Source organism: Nannobrachium achirus, assembly GCF_963921795.1.
Source record: "Nannobrachium achirus genome assembly, chromosome: 11".
Taxonomy (NCBI): Eukaryota; Metazoa; Chordata; class Actinopteri; order Myctophiformes; family Myctophidae; genus Nannobrachium; species Nannobrachium achirus.
The window spans coordinates 59,142,723-59,163,351 of NC_137820.1; the positions used below are offsets into that span (position 1 = coordinate 59,142,723).

The 20,629-nt window shown below is 43.3% G+C and overlaps 1 protein-coding gene across 1 annotated transcript in view; it reads left to right on the plus strand.

Annotated features, from left to right (window-relative positions):
- Positions 1 to 20,629, plus strand: part of zfpm1 (zinc finger protein, FOG family member 1) — a 130,790-nt gene that overhangs the window by 68,466 nt on the left and 41,695 nt on the right. The gene's annotated exons all lie outside the window — the stretch shown is intronic.

The following is a 20,629-nucleotide window of genomic DNA, read 5'->3' on the forward strand; positions in this document are numbered from 1 at the left end:
TGCTAAAATAATTGTCCGTCATACTGATGAAAATACTGATGCCTATATGCGTGTGCAATCTTGTGCGTTTACTTAAACAGTCATGAACGTGTGCATACATGAGTGTGCAATCCGTGCATGCATGATTATGTGTGCATGAAAGTTCACGTTCATTTAAGAGTCCCGGTTTTGGGCGTTGAACTGGTCATTGGTCACCATACTTTAAAGGGCTATCCCAACCAGTATTCTACTCCATAAACGTATTCTTCCAAAGCTATGTGGTTGTGTATGCATGTGTGTGTGTGTGTGTGTGTGTGTGTGTGTGTGTGTGTGTGTGCGTGTGTGTGTGTGTATGTGTACCGTATGTGTGTATAATGCATGTATGCATATGTGTTATTACTCTTTTTCTACAGTGTATTAGCCTCTAAGTTGTCACTGTCCATTAACGTTGTCCTGGTGTTATCCCATGTGAATGTGACAGGCCAGGGAATTTATTCAACTCCCGACAAAAACACAAACAGAGCTAAGGAGGAGATAACAAGCAAATCGCCATAATTTTATTATTTATTTCCTCTCTTATCGTGGTTTGTTTGGTTATTTATTTCTCTCTGTCTTCAATGAGTTAAATAATGCAAGAAGATTACCACCACTATCTCCCATATTTCCTTTTCAAGCTGCACACGTTTTAAGTGCGTCGGCACACACGTGGGTTTATGGAGTGTGTGTGTTGTGTGTTGTGTGTTGTGTGTTGTGTGTTGTGTGTTGTGTGTCTGTATGAGTGTTTACATCCTCATGTATGTGCGCAGCAACGGCAAACACATCACTGTGTGTGTGTGTATGTGTGTATGTGTGTGTGTGTGTGCGCGCTTTTGAATTCTTCTGCTGGTGAGAGAGGATGTGTTCATTATCGTGCTGTCCCAGCCTCGTCCCTTTAACAGTAATTGGAGCGATATTAAGCCATTTAGGCCTAGGATTATTGAAAGCTTTATTAACTATTGAAAAATAGCAGATATACAAGCTCACAGCGCGGCACCGAGTGCCGCGCTGCGAGCTTGTAGATCTGCTATTTTTGAAAAATCATGAAAATGTGAACATTTGTAACTTAAATATTTGCTTCTGGGGGGGTCCCTGATACAAAATACTTTGAGACGGGGGTCGGCGGCCAAATACGTATAATTCTAGGGGTCCTTGACATGAAAGAGTTTGAGAACCACTGACGTAGAAACATGTGTTTAAATAAAAAATAAATAAAAAATGTATAGAATCGGGTCAAAATCGGCTCAAAATTCAAACGTTCACAATCTTTCAAAAATAGCAGCAGATCTACAAGCTCGCAGTGAATTGTATATCTGCTATTTTTCAACAGCTAAAGCATAAAATAATAATAACACGCAATATAGCGTACCACCCGGTCTAGACGGCTTAATTGCTGTGTGGTGGCTGGTTGATGCTAGCACCGTGATGCTGCTGTGATAGGGACCCCGTGTGTGTGTGTGCGTGCGTGTGTATGCGTGTGTGTGTGTGTGTGTGTCCCCTCCCTCCCTCCCTCCCGTCCGCACAAACTAACTGCCGGGCGAGCGAGCGAGCGAGGGAGAAGGAGGGATGGCGAGAGGGAGGGGGGGGGAGAAGGAGGGAGGGAGGGAGGGAGGGGGGGTTGAGGGAGAGAGATAGCCCCTCTATCAGCTCCGGAGCAGGCGCTGTCTTTATCAGGAGCACGATTGGCAAAAGGGAAACTTTGACCGGTCTGAATTTTTCTCTTATCGTCAAACCCCCCCCCCCCCCTCCCTCCCTCCCTCCCCCCCTCCTCCCCCAACACCACCACCGCCGCAACCCCGGCCGTCGTCCTTCCATTCCTCTACCCCCCCCCCCCCCTCTTTTCTGTCTTCCCTTCTTCCATTCATTCACCCTCTCCTCTCCTCTGCTCTCTCCATCACCGCTAACACCACCCTCCTCCCCCTCCCTCCCCCTTTTACATTTCTTGTTTTTCGCTTCCTCTCCCCGCCGCTCCGCCAACCAAGCCCCCACTGGCATGTTAGGAGTGGACGTGCGGTTGAACGTTCTCTTGTTCATACACACGCTCCGCCGTCTAAGCAGACATTTCCCATAAGAAGCCAGGAACTAGGCAGGAAGAGAGAGAGAGAGAGAGAGAGACAGAGAGCAGTGGCGTCAGTTCAGAAAAAGCTAAGGTATGGCAACATGACTGGTGTCTTGCACGCGCACCTTCGTGCGCGTGCAAGACACCAGTCATGTTGCCATACCTTAAGAAGTACATTCTATTTAATTTCCCCCCGTTTACGGTTTCTTGGGCTGGATTTTGGCAGCCTGGAACGGTTGTTCAAGTGCAGCTAAACTTGGCATGTTAGTAAACGTGCCACAATTACCTTGTTAAAGTGACCATTTTGTAAGATTTCGTAGTTATTTTACTGTAATTTAACAACATAATACAGATAGACAAAGAGACGTTCATGGATTTATATTTAAACAAGGTAACTTTTATTATTTTCCCCCCTGGACCCAGGGTATGGCAGCTGCATACCCCCTGCCATACCCAATTGACGCCCCTGAGAGAGAGATAGATAGAGAAAGAGAGTAGTGTGTGAGAGAGAGAGAGAGAGGAGAGAGAGAGAGAGAGAGAGAGAGAGAGAGAGAGAGAGAGAGAGAGAGAGAGAGAGAGAGAGAGAGAGAGAGAGAGAGAGAGAGAGAGAGAGAGAGAGAGAGAAGGAGGATAGGGTATTAGCTAGTATGGAAGAAAACATGGCTTTATCTTATTTGTGAATGTTAGCATTCCACACGTTTCTCACTGTCGTAGGTTTTACCCCCTCGGCCCCGGAGCGCTCTGCTCTGTGTGTTTGGTGAAGGACCCAAAGTTTCAGCATATTATCGTTTTGTGTTTAGAGTTTTGGGTGTTCGCGGGCATGAGGAAATAATGACGAATAAAGATGATCTTTCATTACATTCAGTAGGGCTGTCACAATTATGACATTTTACACGACGATTAATTGTCACTCAAATAATTGTGATTTAACGATTTAATTATGTATTTGTCGTTGACAATTACATTTCTGTTTGGCTTTTAGGCTTTGAAGTTGCACATGGTAGATGACACATAGCCTAAGTAAATATACAAAGAAATTACTGACATATTTGTCAACTTTATACTTCAAAAAGAACATTGATAGTGGCCGATCTACAAGCTCAAAACACGTGTGAGCTTGTAGATCTGCTATTTCCACTACTTTTGGAAAGTGTTTGAAACTATATTAACATTTCTCAACATGGAAACGATTATGACGATTATGCAAAATAATTGCGATTACCCCAGATAATTGCTATTAGACGATTATGTTATAATTGTGACAGCCCTAATTACATTCAGCAGCACATATGTGTTTCTCACCTTTCCTTGACCCTTGGTCAATTGTCGAAAGATTTGTCAGGTAGTTTGTCAAGCGGACGTTTTTTTTTTATATATATAATTCCTTCACCAGACATGTCACATGTTCATCTCTCACCCATTTCACTCATATTCTGACACAATCAATCTTTTTCTCCCTCTTCTATCCCTCTCTGGCAATCTCTTCGTTTTCTCCCATTTCTTTTCTTTCTTTCTTTCTTGCTTTCCTCCATCCTCCTCCTCCTGCCATCTCTCCCTCCGTCGCTGTCTCTCAACCTTGCCCCCCCCCCCACACACACACACACACACCTGTCCATGCCTTCTTCTCTCTCATCTCTTGGCGATTGCAGACAGGCAGTCATGGCTGTGTCTGCTAGTAATTGGCTCTCTCTCTCAGTCTCCATCCATCCTTCTCTCATGTCATCAGGGTGTCGCACCAAATCCTGGGCCCTGGGCTGGGGTACAAGGATTCACTCACATTTTGTGCTTTAACTGTTGAAAAATAGCAGACCTACAAGCTCGAGTGCCGCGCTGCGAGCTTGTAGATCTGCTATTTTTGAAAAAATCTTGAAAATGTGTGCAAGTCTTTTTGAAAAACCTGCGTTTCTATGTCAGTGGTGCTCAAGTCTTTTCATGTAAAGGACCCCCAAAATGACATGTATTTGGCCACAGACGCTTAAAAAAATACATATATCAAAGATTTGCAAACATTTTCACGACTATGAAGGCCCCTCCTCTACCTTGGGCCCTAGTAACTCAGTCCCACTCCCCCCCCCCCCCCCCCCCCCCCCCTGTGACACCCCTGTCTGTCATACTTCATTCCATCTATCTCTCCAGCCCTCCATTCCTCTGCTCTCTAGATGTTTATGCCATGGCTGCTATGCGTCACGCTGAAGAAATACACAACAATCTCCATTCATGGCCTGAGGCGGCGCTACTCCTTAGCTCAGCTGACTCAGAATGTTGTTGAACGTAAATATCTGTTGCATAAAATTCCATGGGGTTGTTGTTTTAGTTTAGTTTGGTTCTCTTCAACCTTTTTTAAAAATATTTTCAGTGAACTGGTTACAATTTTACAAAATGTAAAATTAACCTATAGAGAGTAAGTGTGAATTTCTGAAAAGAGAGAGAGAGAGAGAGAGAGAGCGAAAAAAAAAACATGTTATAAATGATAGAATTGAATTGAATATTCTCTTTCCATTTACAGGAAATTATAATTGTATTATTATTCCATATCTATGTCACATTTTATTCTGCTAAATAAGACGTCACCATAGAAAATAACCTACATTAATAATCGGCAAATATTGTATTATTAATTAATTATAACATTTGTGCAATAATAATAATAAAATTCATTATATGGTATTATCAAAGTAATCAAAGTGTTGCCTTTGATGTATTGTCTTCTGATATGAAAATATAACCAAAACATGGAAACCTAAGATGTTTGGATTAGAAATATGTACAGCACACTGGAATGGATTGAAAGCTCCAGGAACATTTGGTTTCTCCATTAATGTGGAGACTTTCTATTTGCTTAGCAACAGGACTGCAGGTCTCCCTATACCTGCCTTCAACTCAGGGGTGGGCGATATGGTGATAAATATCGTTGAGACGATACAATGTCTCCACGATATGCCTTTTCAGAGGTATCGTATATATCGTGATACAATTGAGGGAGCCTTTTGTAAAAAATCCTGTTTAGTCGTTAATACAGAGATTCATTGCAGAATTCAATTTAAACCTGCATTTTGGTCTAAATCAGTAGTTCTCAAACTTTAAAATGTCAAGGTCTCCACTTAACTCTGACAGTATACAATCACGGGTCCATTTGGTTTCATTTGTATACTGTCAGAGTTACATACTTGTAAGGGTCAATTTAGACCTCCCAAAAGGAACCCAGAGAGTATAGTTTTTGTCAAGTAACTTGAAAAATAACCATAAAAATAAAATCGTGTATCGTGATACAGCTTAGGAAAATATCGTGATATTGTATTTTTCCATATCGCCCACCCCTGCCTTCAACTCCTTGAAAACAAAAACAAGGGGAAAAATGACTTATGGACCTGAAGCACAATGTAAGATTTGTATGTGTGCGTGTGTGCAGACTGTGCACGTGAGTTTGATGTGGTGTTGTGTGTGGTGGTGGTATGGTGAGTGAGAGGGAGGCTAGGCGGTGGCTGGTCCCCAGTCCCTATCAGGGATGGCATGATATGCTAAAGCCGCCTTTTTAATCTACAATGTGTCCGTGCTGCATGATATGCAAAATAAATTATGAGCAGAAGAGAAAAAAAAATTATCTCTTGAATGACCTTGCTGGCTGGAGGGTTTCGATATTTTCTCCCTCACTGCTTAAAATTCTTGATATGCAAATAGTGTCACAGTAATCCCTTGTCATTCGCTGGCTGTCCGCTCATATTCTCTCTGCTCGCCGTCTTTCCCCGGACCCATTGTCACCAGATGGCTTTTATTATTGAGGAGTGAAAATATTTAAGGTAGTGTATTTATATATAGTATAGGTTAAATATTTTATATATATTGTTGTTGTTGGGTGGAAACCTTGTATCTCTAATTTCAAGTTTAAATTTGTATGTTCTTTCGCAAAGTAAAGCCCTGCTTCATCGTACAAGGCTGTCACGCAAAAGTAGTGAAAACAGCAGATCTACAAGCACACAACGCCTCGCGGTGCGAGGCGTTGTGTGCTTGTAGATCGCTGTTTTCACTAGTTTAAATCATTTTTAAAATGAAAAATGCAAAACGAACGGTTTTGGACATATAAGGTTTTCACCCGACAACGACGATATTTTATATATATAATAGCATGTGTTTCTTTTGAGCGTTAGGACCCGAGTTTGAACTTGTCTCCCGGTCTTTCTTGTCTCTCCTCTCTCTGCCCTTGGTTTCCTGTCTCTCGCTACACTCTTCTAAGCCAGTGGTTCTCAACCTTTTCAGGCTGCAACCCCCAAAATAATCATATTTTAACGGGGGACCCACCCACCCTGGCGAGCAGTTGGAGTTGTTGTTGAGTTGAGGCATTACATTTTGTTCAACACGGTTCTGTTCGCGTTGCGAGGCGTTGTGAGCATGTAGATCAGCTATTTTCACAATTTCTGCCTCTAATATTTGACAATTTGGCCAATGTTTAATTTGTCATTTTAGAGGTATTAAAAAGTCCTTAAATTGTCACTTTAGAAATGTGCAGATACCCTCTATACACTTAAACTGTATGTTGGTTTTTCTGGGAACCCCCCAAAATAATTTGGGGACCACCCTGGGGGCCACGACCCACAGGTTGAGAACCACTGTTCTATGAACAATAACAATGCCCCCCACCCCACACACCTAACAAGGCATACAGATCTCCCCACTCAAAATCACTAGTGCAGTGCTGGAGTGAGTCACATCTTCCTACCATGTGTGAGTGTTCAAGGAAAGGGCTCATTCTCTTTACTGTACACTACAAAATCCTGAAAAGTTAAATTAACTCATTTCAGCCAGGCTGGCATCACAATTTTGGGCATGTCACTGTACAGTACTTTAGGTGCAAATTGCCAAACCTCCAAGCTCACAACACGCCGTGATGCAATGTAACCCTATTCTGGACATGTCATAATAGGCAAACACTCTGCGAAAGTTCACAACGTGTCGTTGTGTAGAGCAGCTATTATCAGCTATGAATAAGTTAAGACATTTGGTGTAGAGGGAAACAACGACGGGACCAAGTATAGATCCCAGTCAACATATATATAAGTATAGAGCAACGGTTCTCAAACTTGGGGTCGGGACTTGTGGGGTCCCCAGATGATTAGCTTAATGTCATTTTATTTTCTTCTCACTCAATGGTAAACAAACCAACACACAGTATAAGCGTATACAGGGTATCTGCACATTTATAAAGTGACAATTTAAGAACTTTCAAGATCGTTTTAATACCAAACAGGCCAAACTGTCAAATATTAAGAAAGCAAGAGGCGAACATTGTGGAAATAGCAGATCTACATGCTCACAACGCCTTGCAACGCGAGGCGTTGTGAGCATGTAGATCTGCTATTTTCACAATATTTATCTGCGGAACCGAGTCACATTAAATGTAAAACCTACAATTCCAAGTGCTTGTCAGGGTGGGGGTCCCCAGTTCAAATATGATTATTTTGGGGGTCACAGCCTAAAAAGGTTTGAGAACCACTGGTATAGAGGATTTAAATCCAGGCTTTTTTTAATACTATATCTGTATGTGACATGAGTTTAAAAGAGGGACCACTCTGAATTGCCTGATCACACTTTTTGGACATCTAGTGAGTGGTGAGCTTTGAGGAGTCAGGTCTGGCGTGGCCATTCAAGCGAGGCCGCGGTTTCCTGCCTGCCCAGCACTTTTCTCCCCCTGCCTGACTCCTTATCCTCCCCAACAGAGTATTTCAAATTACCTCCAATAAAGCATCATAATGGCAAGCGTAATAATGGATATTATTATTTACCAAGCATGGCGGTGGTGGTTATCATACAGTAGTTAATTATAATAGAGCAAGGAGGCACAGTATATGCATATTATCATCACTGTATGTAAAGGATTCTAATTTATTTAGGGTAAGGAGCGAGAGATATGGGGGCTTGGTTGAGGCAGTTTCTGGGTGATAGGGAAAGCGAGGCGTTTTGTGCGAATCCGCGTGAGCCTGCGTGTGTGTGTGTGTGTGTGTGTGTGTGTGTGCGTGTGCGTGTGTGTGTGCGTGCGTGCTTGCATGTGTGCGTGCGTATTCCAGGTTTCTCTTTGTCAGCAGACAACATATGCTTGTGTTAACACTTATGTTGCAATGATTTTTTCCGGCCAATGTCCCGCGTTGCCATGGTTACCATAGACTTCCATGTAATTGTGCAAGTGTGTAAAAAGTGCACGCCCATGCCTAGATGATGCACCACGTGTTTAGATGCTGTTCACAGCTTTCAAACAAAAAAATCCGCTTGGAAATCCGTTCAGGCATTCATGATTTATGGGCCATTATGTTTTCTTCAGATGTAAACAAACATGGCTGCCATGTTTGAAAGAATGGGTTGGTATGGGGGTTAAACATGCAATTTCGCGATCGCGATCATGCCTAATACATTTCTGGAGGTCCCAAAAACTTTTTTGAAAAAAAAAAACTTTGAAAAAAAAAAAAAACTTTTTTTTTCAAAAACGGCCCAAACTCGGGAAACTCGGGGTTGGTACAGCACTAGTACCAATACAAACTCGGGAAACTCGGGGTTGGCACCATATGTGTTAAAAGGAACTAATAAGACCAGATGAAGGTAGAGGGGTACTGGGTTAAGGAGAGGATACACCTGACCCTGCACTGTTAAAAAGAAAAAAACAAACATAACCACTTGAACACTTCATATTTCAATGCATTGTGTACAGTAGATCTGCTATTTTCCTTGAATGTTCGCCCTCTGTTTTTGATCCTGCCCAACAGGAACATCCCGAATAAGGTCTTTCACGGTTTTCACGTCGGAAGTCCTTGGCACTCAATTTACAGACATGGCAACAATAACAACATAACATTTTTTGCTTTTACAAAAAAAAACACGATATGTTCAGCCCAGGGAATAGAATAGAATAGAATAGAATAGAATAGAATAGAGCTTTATTGTCACATCACATGAATTACAGGTAAAACAGTGGGTGAAAAACATTGTAGTGAATCTTAAAACAACAGCAGTTAAAAGTGAAAACAGTGCAAAATCTCCTGAAACCTTAATTTAAGCCTAACAACCGTAAGAGAATAAAAGATACAATAATCATATAAAATACCATACTCGAGTCCAGTGTGTCCAGCAGTCCTATTTAGCAGTCTTACGACCGTGGGGAAATAACTGTAGAGCATCCTGTTGGTGGTGCTTGGGATGCTTAAGTATCGTTTACCAGGACGATACTTAAGCATCCCAACCACCAGAGAAAGTGGGGGTGGGTGTAAGGGAAAAAAATGTGTGTGTGTGTGGGGGGGGGGGGGTCTCACTTCTCGTGACATGCTTAGTGTAGCCCCCACAGTTAGTACCAGCCATGAACCAGCGACAACAGCCCTGCTAATCGGGCTCAGCCCTATTAGCACGACTGGTTGTGCCTTGGACTGGCGAGTGGGAGTCCCGGGTTCAATCCCCGCTTCCGCGCATCACTACAATCTGGCGTTGTCGGCAGGATGAGGAGCGTGATATCCTCGCGTGAGGGACAGGTCCACGTTGTGTGCGGCGGTCCGCGGCGTGAAGTGTGAAGCACGAGGGCGCGCTCCAAAAGATCAGGGGGGTGATTTTAGCCCCCACAGTTAGTACCAGCCATGAACCAGCGACAACAGCCCTGCTAATCGGGCTCAGCCCTATTAGCATGACTGGTTGTGCGTTGGTCTGGCGAGTGGGAGTCCCGGGTTCAATCCCCGCTTCCGCGCATCACTACATTAGCATAGGGGAACTAGGGTTCATGTAGTTAAAACAGTAATGCGAGTGTTGGATATACTGGGGGGAAAAAAACATGATATCAGCAGGTAAAATATGGTACCCACTAGAGTAATGTGAATGATATTGTTATTGTCTGGAAAAGGAATGTCATGAAATGTATGAGAATATTACAGTTGACTTTGAAGGTTACATAGGTATTTGATGGTACATTTTCATAAATTGAATCATCACAGTACATTATTTTCATCACAAAGGACGAGGCCTTTGTTTCTGTATTTGCTGAAACAATGCACTTTAAGCCTTTTTAAATATCTGTGGATGACTGAAACCTGAACTGCAGTTGAGGCCAAGATATTAACGCACAAGGTTTGTATGCACTGTAGGTTGTGTTGTGCAACTATTCAAGGAAACCATAGAGAGAAAGCGGTTACACAGCCAGGCTACATTTAATGTACATACTGTACCTTATCTTGGTTAAAACAACTTTTAATCAAAACAGAGAGGTGCTCATTTGAATGGACATCTCCCATTATAATGATCTTGATGGTTTGAGTCAAATAAACTGTGTGTGCGTGTGTGTGCGTGTGTGTGTGTGTGTGTGTGTGTGTGTGTGTGTGTGTGTGTGTGTGTGTGTGTGTGTGTGTGTGTGTGTGTGTGTGTGTGTGTGTGTGTGTGTGTGTGTGTGTGTGTGTGTGTGTGTGTGTGTGTGTGTGTGTGTGTGCGTGCGTGGTAGTTTCTGTACAGTTATCTGTTATCTGTTCGGCCAGCGACATGGAGCAGCTCTAAGACGGTTAGCTCCTGATGAGATGTCATCTCCAGACCAATGATGACCAAAACAAGGTTGGCAGGGGTGAGACCAGGATAGAGAGACATTCAAGTAGGGATGGGACCATATGAAAATGTCACGATCACGATTATTGTGACCAAAGAAATCGCGAATTTACGATATTATCGCGATAATCAAAATCCATTATCCTGGGAACATTTCCCCCAAAACATTTGGGAACATTTCCCCCAAAAATAGCAGATCTACAAGCTCACAACGCGTTGCGACGCCTTGCGACGCCTTGTGACGCGTTGCGACACCTTGCGACGCGTTGCGACACCTTGCGACGCGTTGCGACACCTTGCGACGCATTGCGATGCGTTGTGAGCTTGTACATCGGCTATTTTTTGGCAAAGACTTTTGAAAGAGAGTGAAAAAAAGACTGATCAAGTATGTATATTATAAGTACCTTTTACCAATTTTAGAGGGTTTAAATGGCACCGGATATGCAGCTCGGCAAATAAAAGATGAATTGATCCCAGTGCATGATGGAGGACGATATCACAATATATTAAATCTCCACGATACGATTATCGTGAGTGTTTTTTATCACGATAAACGATAATATTGTGTATCGTCCCATTCCTAGATTCAAGTTCAGAGAGATACAGTACAAGAGGGAGAGAAACAAGAGAGGAAGAGAGAAATAAAAACTAACTAAGAGTGTAAGATTAGGATAGAGGGATCGAATATTTGAAGTCAGTGGGGTTAGAATAGAGGGATGAGTAGTGATGGGGTAATATTAATATATGCTTTACAGAAAGAGCGAGATGGTGACTTAGTTATGAATGAGAAAGAATGGGGGCACAGTGGCGCGGTCTGTAGCACTGTCGCCTCACAGCTAGAAGGTCCTGCAGGTTCGATTCCCGCCGGGAGACGCTGGGGGCGTGTTCCCTCCTCTGCGTCATCAGCGCCCACACCTTAGGTGGGGTTGGCGAAAGGGCCTTTCTGTGTGGAGTTTGCATGTTCTCCCCGTATCTCCTAGGATTGATACCCTCACAAAAACATGCAGTAATCTTGGTCTCTATAATGCCTCCCCCTGGCCAGCCGGGGCGCCTGATGGAGGGGAAAAGAACTGGTTGGAATAACTTTCTTTTCCATCTTCTGCTCCCTCTGTATGTCTCCCGTAACCTTGTTCCATATCACAGGCGGTAGATATCAGCCCCCTCCCTCTCTCTCTCTCTCTCTCTCTCTATCTCTCTGTCCCTGTTAGCACCCTGTCAATTCCACCTGTCAATCAAGGCGGTGTGAAAGTTTGATTGGTTGTCATGTCTCCAGCTCGTCTGCTGGGTCGCCCCACCAGACACCTGCTCAGAGCTCTAACCTCAGAGTGCAGGCGGTGGTGGGGGAAACTGACGACTTAAAGAGACCGGCAACGGAAAACCAGCTTATTTTGGCACATGTTTGCACAAAGAAAAAGATCCCAGCCGTGACAGCTACTGTATAACGCTCAGATAAATACGCAAGATTTGGCAGTACAGCGTTGTTCTTTCACTTTGTTGGGGCACCACGTGTATCTACTGTATGAACCCCTTTAATTGTGGAATATGAATGAATGTGGCTTGGTTTACCTGTCTCAGTGTACTAAGGTTTGGACAGAAAAAGTCTGTCATGAGGTTAGTAACTAAGCTCTTGACAGACTCACCTTTTTTTTATTTGTTTTTAAAAACATTTTTTTTGTGTTTTCCTGCCTTTATTGATAGGTTTCCAGTAGGCTGAGGAAATGGGGAGAGAGATGGGGGGGGTGACACGCAGCAAATGTCGTCAGGATCGGGACTCGAACTTGCGACGCTGCAAGTGCTGGATTACCAGCCTAGGGTGCCTGGACCACTACCCTGTGGCCCAGGCCGACAGACTCACCTTTTAGTTTATTTCTGTTTAAAGACCAAGCCAAAGTTAGTAATTGAAGGTGTTGCCTCCAGGGTGCCTGAAGGGCCTGAAAAACACACACACACACACACACACACACACACACACACACACACACACACACACACACACACACACACACACACACACACACACACACACACACACACAGAGACACAGACACAGGCACACACACACACACACAGACACAGGGACGTGCAGAGAATGTTAGAGAGACGGGCTGAAATTTCTAAAAGGACCTTTTGGTGAAAATATAGAAAATAGCAGACCTCCAAGCTCACAACGTGTCGCGCTGCAACAATTTGTGAGCTTGGAGGTCTGCTATTTTCAATGCTTGATACCACACTGAACTAAGCATAATCAAGTCAAAACTGGATTTCTATTCAGGAGAGTTTGGACAAGGCAATTCTCTTGAACGCTGCCTTCAGGTATGGCATGGAAAGAGGGCATTTTCATTTCTTTAACCATAGTAAGAACTGCATCCATGGTCTGGAGAGGGCACTTTTTACAGACAGATAAAAGGGCAGGGGCTCAAGCCCCCTTTGATGTCTATGTGTGCACGTGCCTGCACACACACACACGCACGCACACACGCACTCCTCTTCCCCTCCATCTCCTCACTCCAGCTTGTCTCTGATGTGTCACTCTCTTCCCCTCCATGATGATTGATAGGCGCCGGGGCCATAATCTTAGGGAACATTTCTCAGTGCTGTCCGGGCCCTATCACCCAGCTGCTCCCAGGGTCCATGTGTTGGCCCAGGCAGGCCGTGGTGTTGATGGTGGGACGGGGACGGGACATTGGCACGCTGATTACCGCCCTATCAGATGCCTGGCCTCCTCCTGCAGCCGCTGCACCACATCCTGCAGACCTTCCTCTCCTGCAGAAATACGCAGACAGGGGTGTCGCACCAAGTTCTGGGCCCTGGGTACTTTAGCTATCGAAAAATAGCAGATATACAAGCTCACAGCTTATAGATCTGCTATTTTTGAAAAATCGTGAAAGTCTTTGAATATTTCAAATCCTTCGAAGGTTTTTTTGAAAAACCTGTTTCTATGTCAGTGGTGCTCAAATCTTTTCATGTGAAAGACCCCCAAAATGATATGTATTTGGCCCCCCTTAGAAGCAGAATTTGAGTTACAAATGTTCGCTTGAATACGTATATTACGTATATTGAATACGTATATTCAAAGATTTGCACACATTTTCACGACTTTTCAAAAATAGCAGATCTACAAGCTCGCAGCACGGCACTCGGTGCCGCGCTGTGAGCTTGTAGATCTGCTATTTTTCAATAGCTAAAGTATAAAGTATAGAATAATTAAGTCCCCTCCACCTTGGGCCTAGTAACTCAGTCCCACTTTTCCCCTCCTTGTGATGCCCCTGTGCACGCACGCACGCACACACACAAACACACACACACTATTTCTCTGTCTTCGCTTAATTTTTGTCCTTTCATGCTCTCTCTCTTTCGCCACGATAATGCTTTATCGCTCTCATGTCCCCTCTCTCCCTCCATCTCTCATACACTCTCCCTTTCTCTCTCCCTCTCTCCCTCTCGCATTTTCTTTCTCTCTTAGTCATCTATCTCTTCCCCGCCAGACTTTCACCAGCTTCCTTCCTAGACTTATTAGACAAGAGTTACTGTAGTTTGGTGTAAGGTCTGAGGAGTGTATCTGCGTATGTGTCGAGATATAAGGACTGTATTCATACAGTGAACCTAAGAATGCAGCTTCAAACCACATGGTAAATGGTGTATTGTGGTACCACAATGCAGTGTTTCTCAATCTTTTTTGGCTTGAGTAACCCCCTTTCCCTGATTTTTTTAAATCCAAGTACCCCCTTTACCCGACAACAACATGTTCCATACAAAACTGCAATTAAAACCATAACTAGTGGTATATGATGCTATGATGATAACGCCCCTTTTCAAGAATATAACATCCAAAAATTGGGGATGTGAGAGTTTCAAACGGTGCCTCCTGAACAGATTTATTTTCAACACTGTAGTCATGACATTTCAGTCCAGGTTTCTTACATTCAAACAACATTCAAACCAACTGGGATGGCAACTGGGATGGGTAAGTTTCTCAAATGTCATCATTAAACATAACAGTAAATATTTTTTTCTCCTTCTAATTTGTAGTTAATTATTTAACTACTGTATGTAAAATATTATCATGATTTATACTTCTATTTTTCTTTTTTGGGGGCATTTTCTGAGTACCCCCTGCAGTGCCTTCGCCCATAATTTGAGAAACACTGCCACAATGCACCATTTACCATATTCACACGGTGGCAATTATGGCCTCACTCACACTCACACTGTGGAAAGTCCCACTCAATGGTGTGTGTGTGTGTGGGGGGTCCCCCCTCCAATCAATTTACAATTTATGACCATGCATTAAGATATACGTACTGTAAGGGTGAGGTATTTGTGTATTCTCTGTAGTTGCAGACGTCGAACACAATGTCGGAGGAAAGTGCTAACATTTTCCAGCTCCTCGTCGTCTTGTCAGTTTAATTTCTGAACCTCTGAATGACCCTGAGTAGTAGTCGAGCGAGTCTATCACTCTTTAACTTTTCACGTTTTCCCTTTCCCCAGCCCCGCATTGCCGATACCGGCCTGATTGAAACGTCCTTCGCGCAGCCAGAAGGAGTTGTTAAAGCAGACATGAATTAATGATTGAATTAATTATCGGAGTCACATAGCGTACAATTAATTTTGTGGCTTTGCCTGAGTCTTTTTTTCCCGACCGTCTCTGCGTAGAGAATGTCAAGAAACATTTTCTAATTAATTTATGTGTGATTATCAGGGATAGTTTCTGGAAGGTCTCCACTTTCAATTTGTGAAAGGCTAGCAGTGGAGTGAGGGGAGGCTGGGAGAGATGGAGTGGGCACACACACGCACACGCACACACACACACACAGACACACACACACACACACACGCTTGCGTACATGGACACTTTCTCTTTCCTCTGTCAATTTCTCTCTCATAGCCACGCACGCACACACACACAAACGCATGTACGCACGCACGCACGCACACACCCACGCACGCACACACGCACGCACGCACACACACACCCACGCCAAGGTTTTGAGCTAGAATCACTTTCTTGAGAATCCCACCCCATTCCTTGAATCTTGACCCCTTTTAATGATGTTCGTTCACAGCCTGTTTGCTCTGAATCACCACATGAATAATGGAATTTTTTGAGTTTTGAACAGTACTACTGTACTAAGGGTGGGCAATATTATTTTGATATTGTGATATGACCGTGTAGGCCGCACTTAATAGCATTTCACTTTGTGTACTTGTGTTAGTGTATTAGCGACCAAGCCTTCTTGATATGGGACTAGATATTGTCTGTCATTTTGGTTATCCTAATATCGTGATGCGGCAAATGCATATTTTATATCATATACAGTAAATAAGCAGTAACATAACATGAGTAAAAGAAAAAATAGGCATTATACAAGGTCACAGCGTGTCGCAGTGCGATGCATTGTGAGCTTCTAGATGGCCATTTTTACTGTTTTTGAATTCTGGGAAAAATGTAAAAGAAATTGATATTGTCAAAATAGGATATTATCTTCTGTCACAATATCGAGGAATTTAGTCAGAAACATTGGGATATTTGATTTTATCCATAGTGCCCAGCCCTAGACAATATCAATTTAGTTTTATCTATCTAATGAATGTAGACATTTTAGATAGGCTTGGCACACTCAAAATGACTGTGACTGTCTAAACTTTAGCCTCTAAAGAATCCCAACTCTTAAGGCAAGAATATAATTTACTTGTGGTAGATGTTTGATTTCCTCTGCTTTTCTCTTACAATTTGTCTACTTACTGTAGATGAGACTATAGTATACCATACTCTCTCTCATCTCTCTCTCTCTCTCTCTCTCTCTCTCTCTCTCTCTCTCTCTCTCTTTCGCTCTCTCTCTCTCTCTCTCTCTCTCTCTCTCTCTCTCTCTCTCTCTCTCTCTCTCTCTCTCTCTCCTCTCTCACACACACACACACACCCCTCTCTCTCTCTCTCTCTCTCTCTCTCTCTCTCTCTCTCTCTCTCTCTCTCTCAGACACACACACACACACACACACACACACACACACACACACACACACACACACACACACACACACTGCACACACTGCACACATACACAATCTTTATCAGCAATATATGAAACACACTGCACCCTCAGCCACATATTTGAATGCCAAAATGGAGTTTTTTTTTCCCAATGTGAATGTCAGCATACTTTGCATTTGTGCTGGTCTCCAGACGGACGGGGCATTGCTTCATCCAACCTTGTCACTCCGTCTCTCCCTTGTTCTGACTCACGCCCTCCGTCCTCCCAACAGAGGGGAAGACGGTCTTTTAAGTTTTTTCGTTTTTTTTTCCTTGTTGTTTTTTATTACGCTTATTTTATCTTTCCTCACATTTGGGAATTTGCATGTTTGCTTCTTGCTCTTTTCTGGTGCCGTATGTATTTTGCAGATAAAAGTTCAGCGGTGCAGTTAAGAGAAATTAGTTGGGTAAACAGTGGTAAATGTCAATGATAAAGTTCTGTTGAAGCTCATCTGATTAGCATGGCTACGCAGGTGTCTTATCTTGCCTGTGCAACAGAGGGTAAAATGGAAATGATTGCGTGGTCCTGAGCAGTTGATGCCTATCCCAGAAATGTCTATCTATTGAGCTGCTGAGTTTGCCGGACGCCACAGACCTGGGCTGAAGATGATGTAGAGAGAGAGAGAGAGAGCGGCCAGGGTTGTGTTGGGGAAGAGGAGGCGGTGTGAGCCAAGGAAGAGGAAAGAAATCACTCTTATAATGTCACATTGCAAAAGTGTTGTTCTTTACCAGTTTACCAGTTAAACTCTATACCAGGGCACCGAAAAGGTAGATTGTGATCTACCAGTAGATCACAAAGGCTGTGCAGGTAGATCATATGACATTCCCTTAAAAAATATAATTAAAGTATTTTAGAAATGATAAACTAAAATCACAAAACTTCTTATGGTTTCCAGTGGAAATAAGCTTAGTCTTTTCATGGATCTCCTTTTAGTAGACCTTGTACCAGTGAACTGTACCGTCATGAAACTGTACCTTTTCCTATGCAAACTTCTAATAAAGTCTTCAATCAATCAATCTTCAATGCTTTGTTTTCAAGAGTCAGTAGCATTACAAAGAACCCGAAAACCTACCACTTCCATAAAGAATGCGATGAAGACTTTTTTACCACCACTATTTCTATGTTTTTTCCCTATTTAAGTGTGTTTATCTTATATGTAAGGCCAGTGCCACTATTCCAAAGCCCCCTCGGGTACAGGCAATGATCACTAGCCAAGCTCTACAAACAGGTAGTGATAATATTAATGATTTATCACATATCACCCATACGGGAGTGTTCTTTTAATACATCCATGGGTTGTTTGTCTATCACTGTAACAGCCAACGCTGATGTGGGATGTTTTAATTGTGCGACAGTGATTACGTTGACCTGAGTAGAGTCCGAAAAGATTTTTTTAATTTTAGTTCACTATAACTCTACATCGGACTCCCTATTTAGGAAGTAGTGAAAGAGTGACACAATGCAAATCTCTATCCTGAACCCAACTGACTGGAGTCCCCCTGGGGTCAATACTAGGTCCCTTACTTTTTATCCTGGACACCAAATTGTCACTGTTGGGCAGAAACTCAGTTTCAAATGTGTATGTTTTTTCGTAAAGTAAAGCCCTGCTGCATCATACAAGACTGTCACACAAAACTAGTGAAAATAGCAGATCTACAAGCACACAACGCCTCACGATGCGAGGAGGTGTGTACTTGTAGATTGGCTGTTTTCACTATTTTAAATCGTTTTTAAATAACCCCAAAAAATTAGGTTTTGGACATCCACCCGACAAGGCGACAAAATATAGTTGATGAAAAGCTATTTTTTATGTTCCACCTCAAACTGGCTTAGGTGGTGTGTGGGTGTGTGTTTTATTTAAACAAACATTTTTTTTCTTTCATTATATTTCCCATGTCATATGATATAACATGGACATCTGACATGTCCTATGAATAGAGCAACTCCTCCCATGAGGACCGGCGAGGGAAGAGAGTGTAGGAAGAGAAGTGTTGGGATTTGTCATTCAGCAGAGGTTAAACCCCACCTATTAGTGTGGGGTCGGAGTGCCGCGCAGATAAAGATTTCCTGTTGTACTGTGTCAAAAAATCAATAGCTCCGCCGCGATGTGCTCATTTGATATCAACAATAGTCTTTTTAAAAATCAATTAGCCCAGATAGAAGAGACATCAGTGTTGGGTTACACCCTCTCTTCTCTTCCTCATCGATATCCAATCAGGCGTGCCGTTTTTGAGGGTGCTCTTCCCGCATTGGTCGATTGGAAGATGAGGTCCCAGAGTGTGGGTTTCATATGTGATGATGACCCCCGCAGAGCAAGTTAGGTTGACCTGTGTTGTGTTAGAGAGATAAGTTGATGATTAGCTACCCAGTCAAGGTACTGTGTGACCGTATGAGCTCTTACCGTATAGTCTTGCAGCGTGCGTGTGCACATGCGTGTGTGCGTGCATGCATGTGTGAGAGGGGGTTGGGTGGTGTGTGGGTCTACAACGGTTTTGAGTTTGACTTGAATCACGACACCAGGAATTGACTAGTGGTCAGTAGTTCTCAAGGTGGATTTCAGGGACTCTCTAGGTTCCTTTATGGGGGTCTTAATTGACCCATACAAGCCTGTAACTTTGACAGTTTAACCAAATGGACCCTGGCGGGTCCATTTGGTTCCATTTGTAAACTGTCCAAGTTAAGGGGAGACCTTCACATTTCAAATTCTGAGAACCACTGGACTACATTATGATATTTATATTATATACATAACCCTATAAAAATATTGTATTATTTACTATGACCCAACTCCTCTGCCCCCACTCCTCCTCTTTCCCTCCCATCGCACCTCCCTCCTGCTGCCCACTCTGTGCTTAATTGCATTTAGTCATTTCATTAATGACAGACTGATTGTTTTATTGTGCTGGCTTGTCAAAGGGGCCTGGACGCCCCGGTGGCTGCTGAAGCGTCTATTGATAAGGGTGTGTGTGTGTGTGTGTGTGTGTGTGTGTGTGTGTGCGTGTGCGTGTGTACATGTGTGGAGGTTGATGTGTTGTCGCTGCATGACTGGAGATTGTGTGTGTCAAGCGTAAATGAATAAAGCTGTGTGTATTCTGTGGAGCTGGATGGTATTGATAACAGTCCTAGTCAGCCTTGTGTTTTGGTGAATTATCATGAATCCCTATTCAATAGACAAGCTCTCTCTCTGTGTGTGTGTGTGTGTGTGTGTGTGTGTGTGTGTGTGTGTGTGTGTGTGTGTGTGTGTGTGTGTGTGTGTGTGTGTGTGTGTGTGTGTGTGTGTGTGTGTGTGTGTGTGTGTGTGTGTGTGTGTGTGTGTGTGTGTGTGTGTGTGTGCGTGCGTGTGCGTGTGCACGAGCGCGTGTGCAGGTGTCTGTTAAGCACCGTTGGTCGGACCAGTTTAACATTCACCAGGTTAATATTCACCAGCGTCGGCAGGTTAGCATTTCACCAGGTTAGCATTTCACCAGGTTAGCATTCACCAGCGTTAGTTTTACTGAGGTTAGGGTTAAGGTTAGGTTTTGGTGTAACTCCGTTCCCCCGACTTTCGTCACCTCCGCGCAGCCAATCACAAGCTTCCGCCGCAGTGCTGTGTTCTACCTGTAACGCACGTATACGGCGTCTGCTGTTGGAAATAAAAATATGAATAGTGTCTGCCCTTGTGAACCTTTCAAAGTAGCGTATTTGATAGGCATTATGCACTGGCGTATGCCCTGGCCACACAAAGAGCCGCGAATCATAGATTATAGTTTGCCCTCAAATAAAGTCTAGAACACATTGTTCTGCTGTCTTAACCCAATTGCTTTTTTGATACACTATCCCTGTGAAGCATAGGGATTTTAAATATTGCAAACATATATGATATCTACTGTACAGTATGTGTGCGCTGTACATGTCTGCATGTGTCTGTACACATCAGAAATAAAGAAGACGTGTCAGACAGAAGTGTGATGGTAGTAGTTAAGGGATAGTG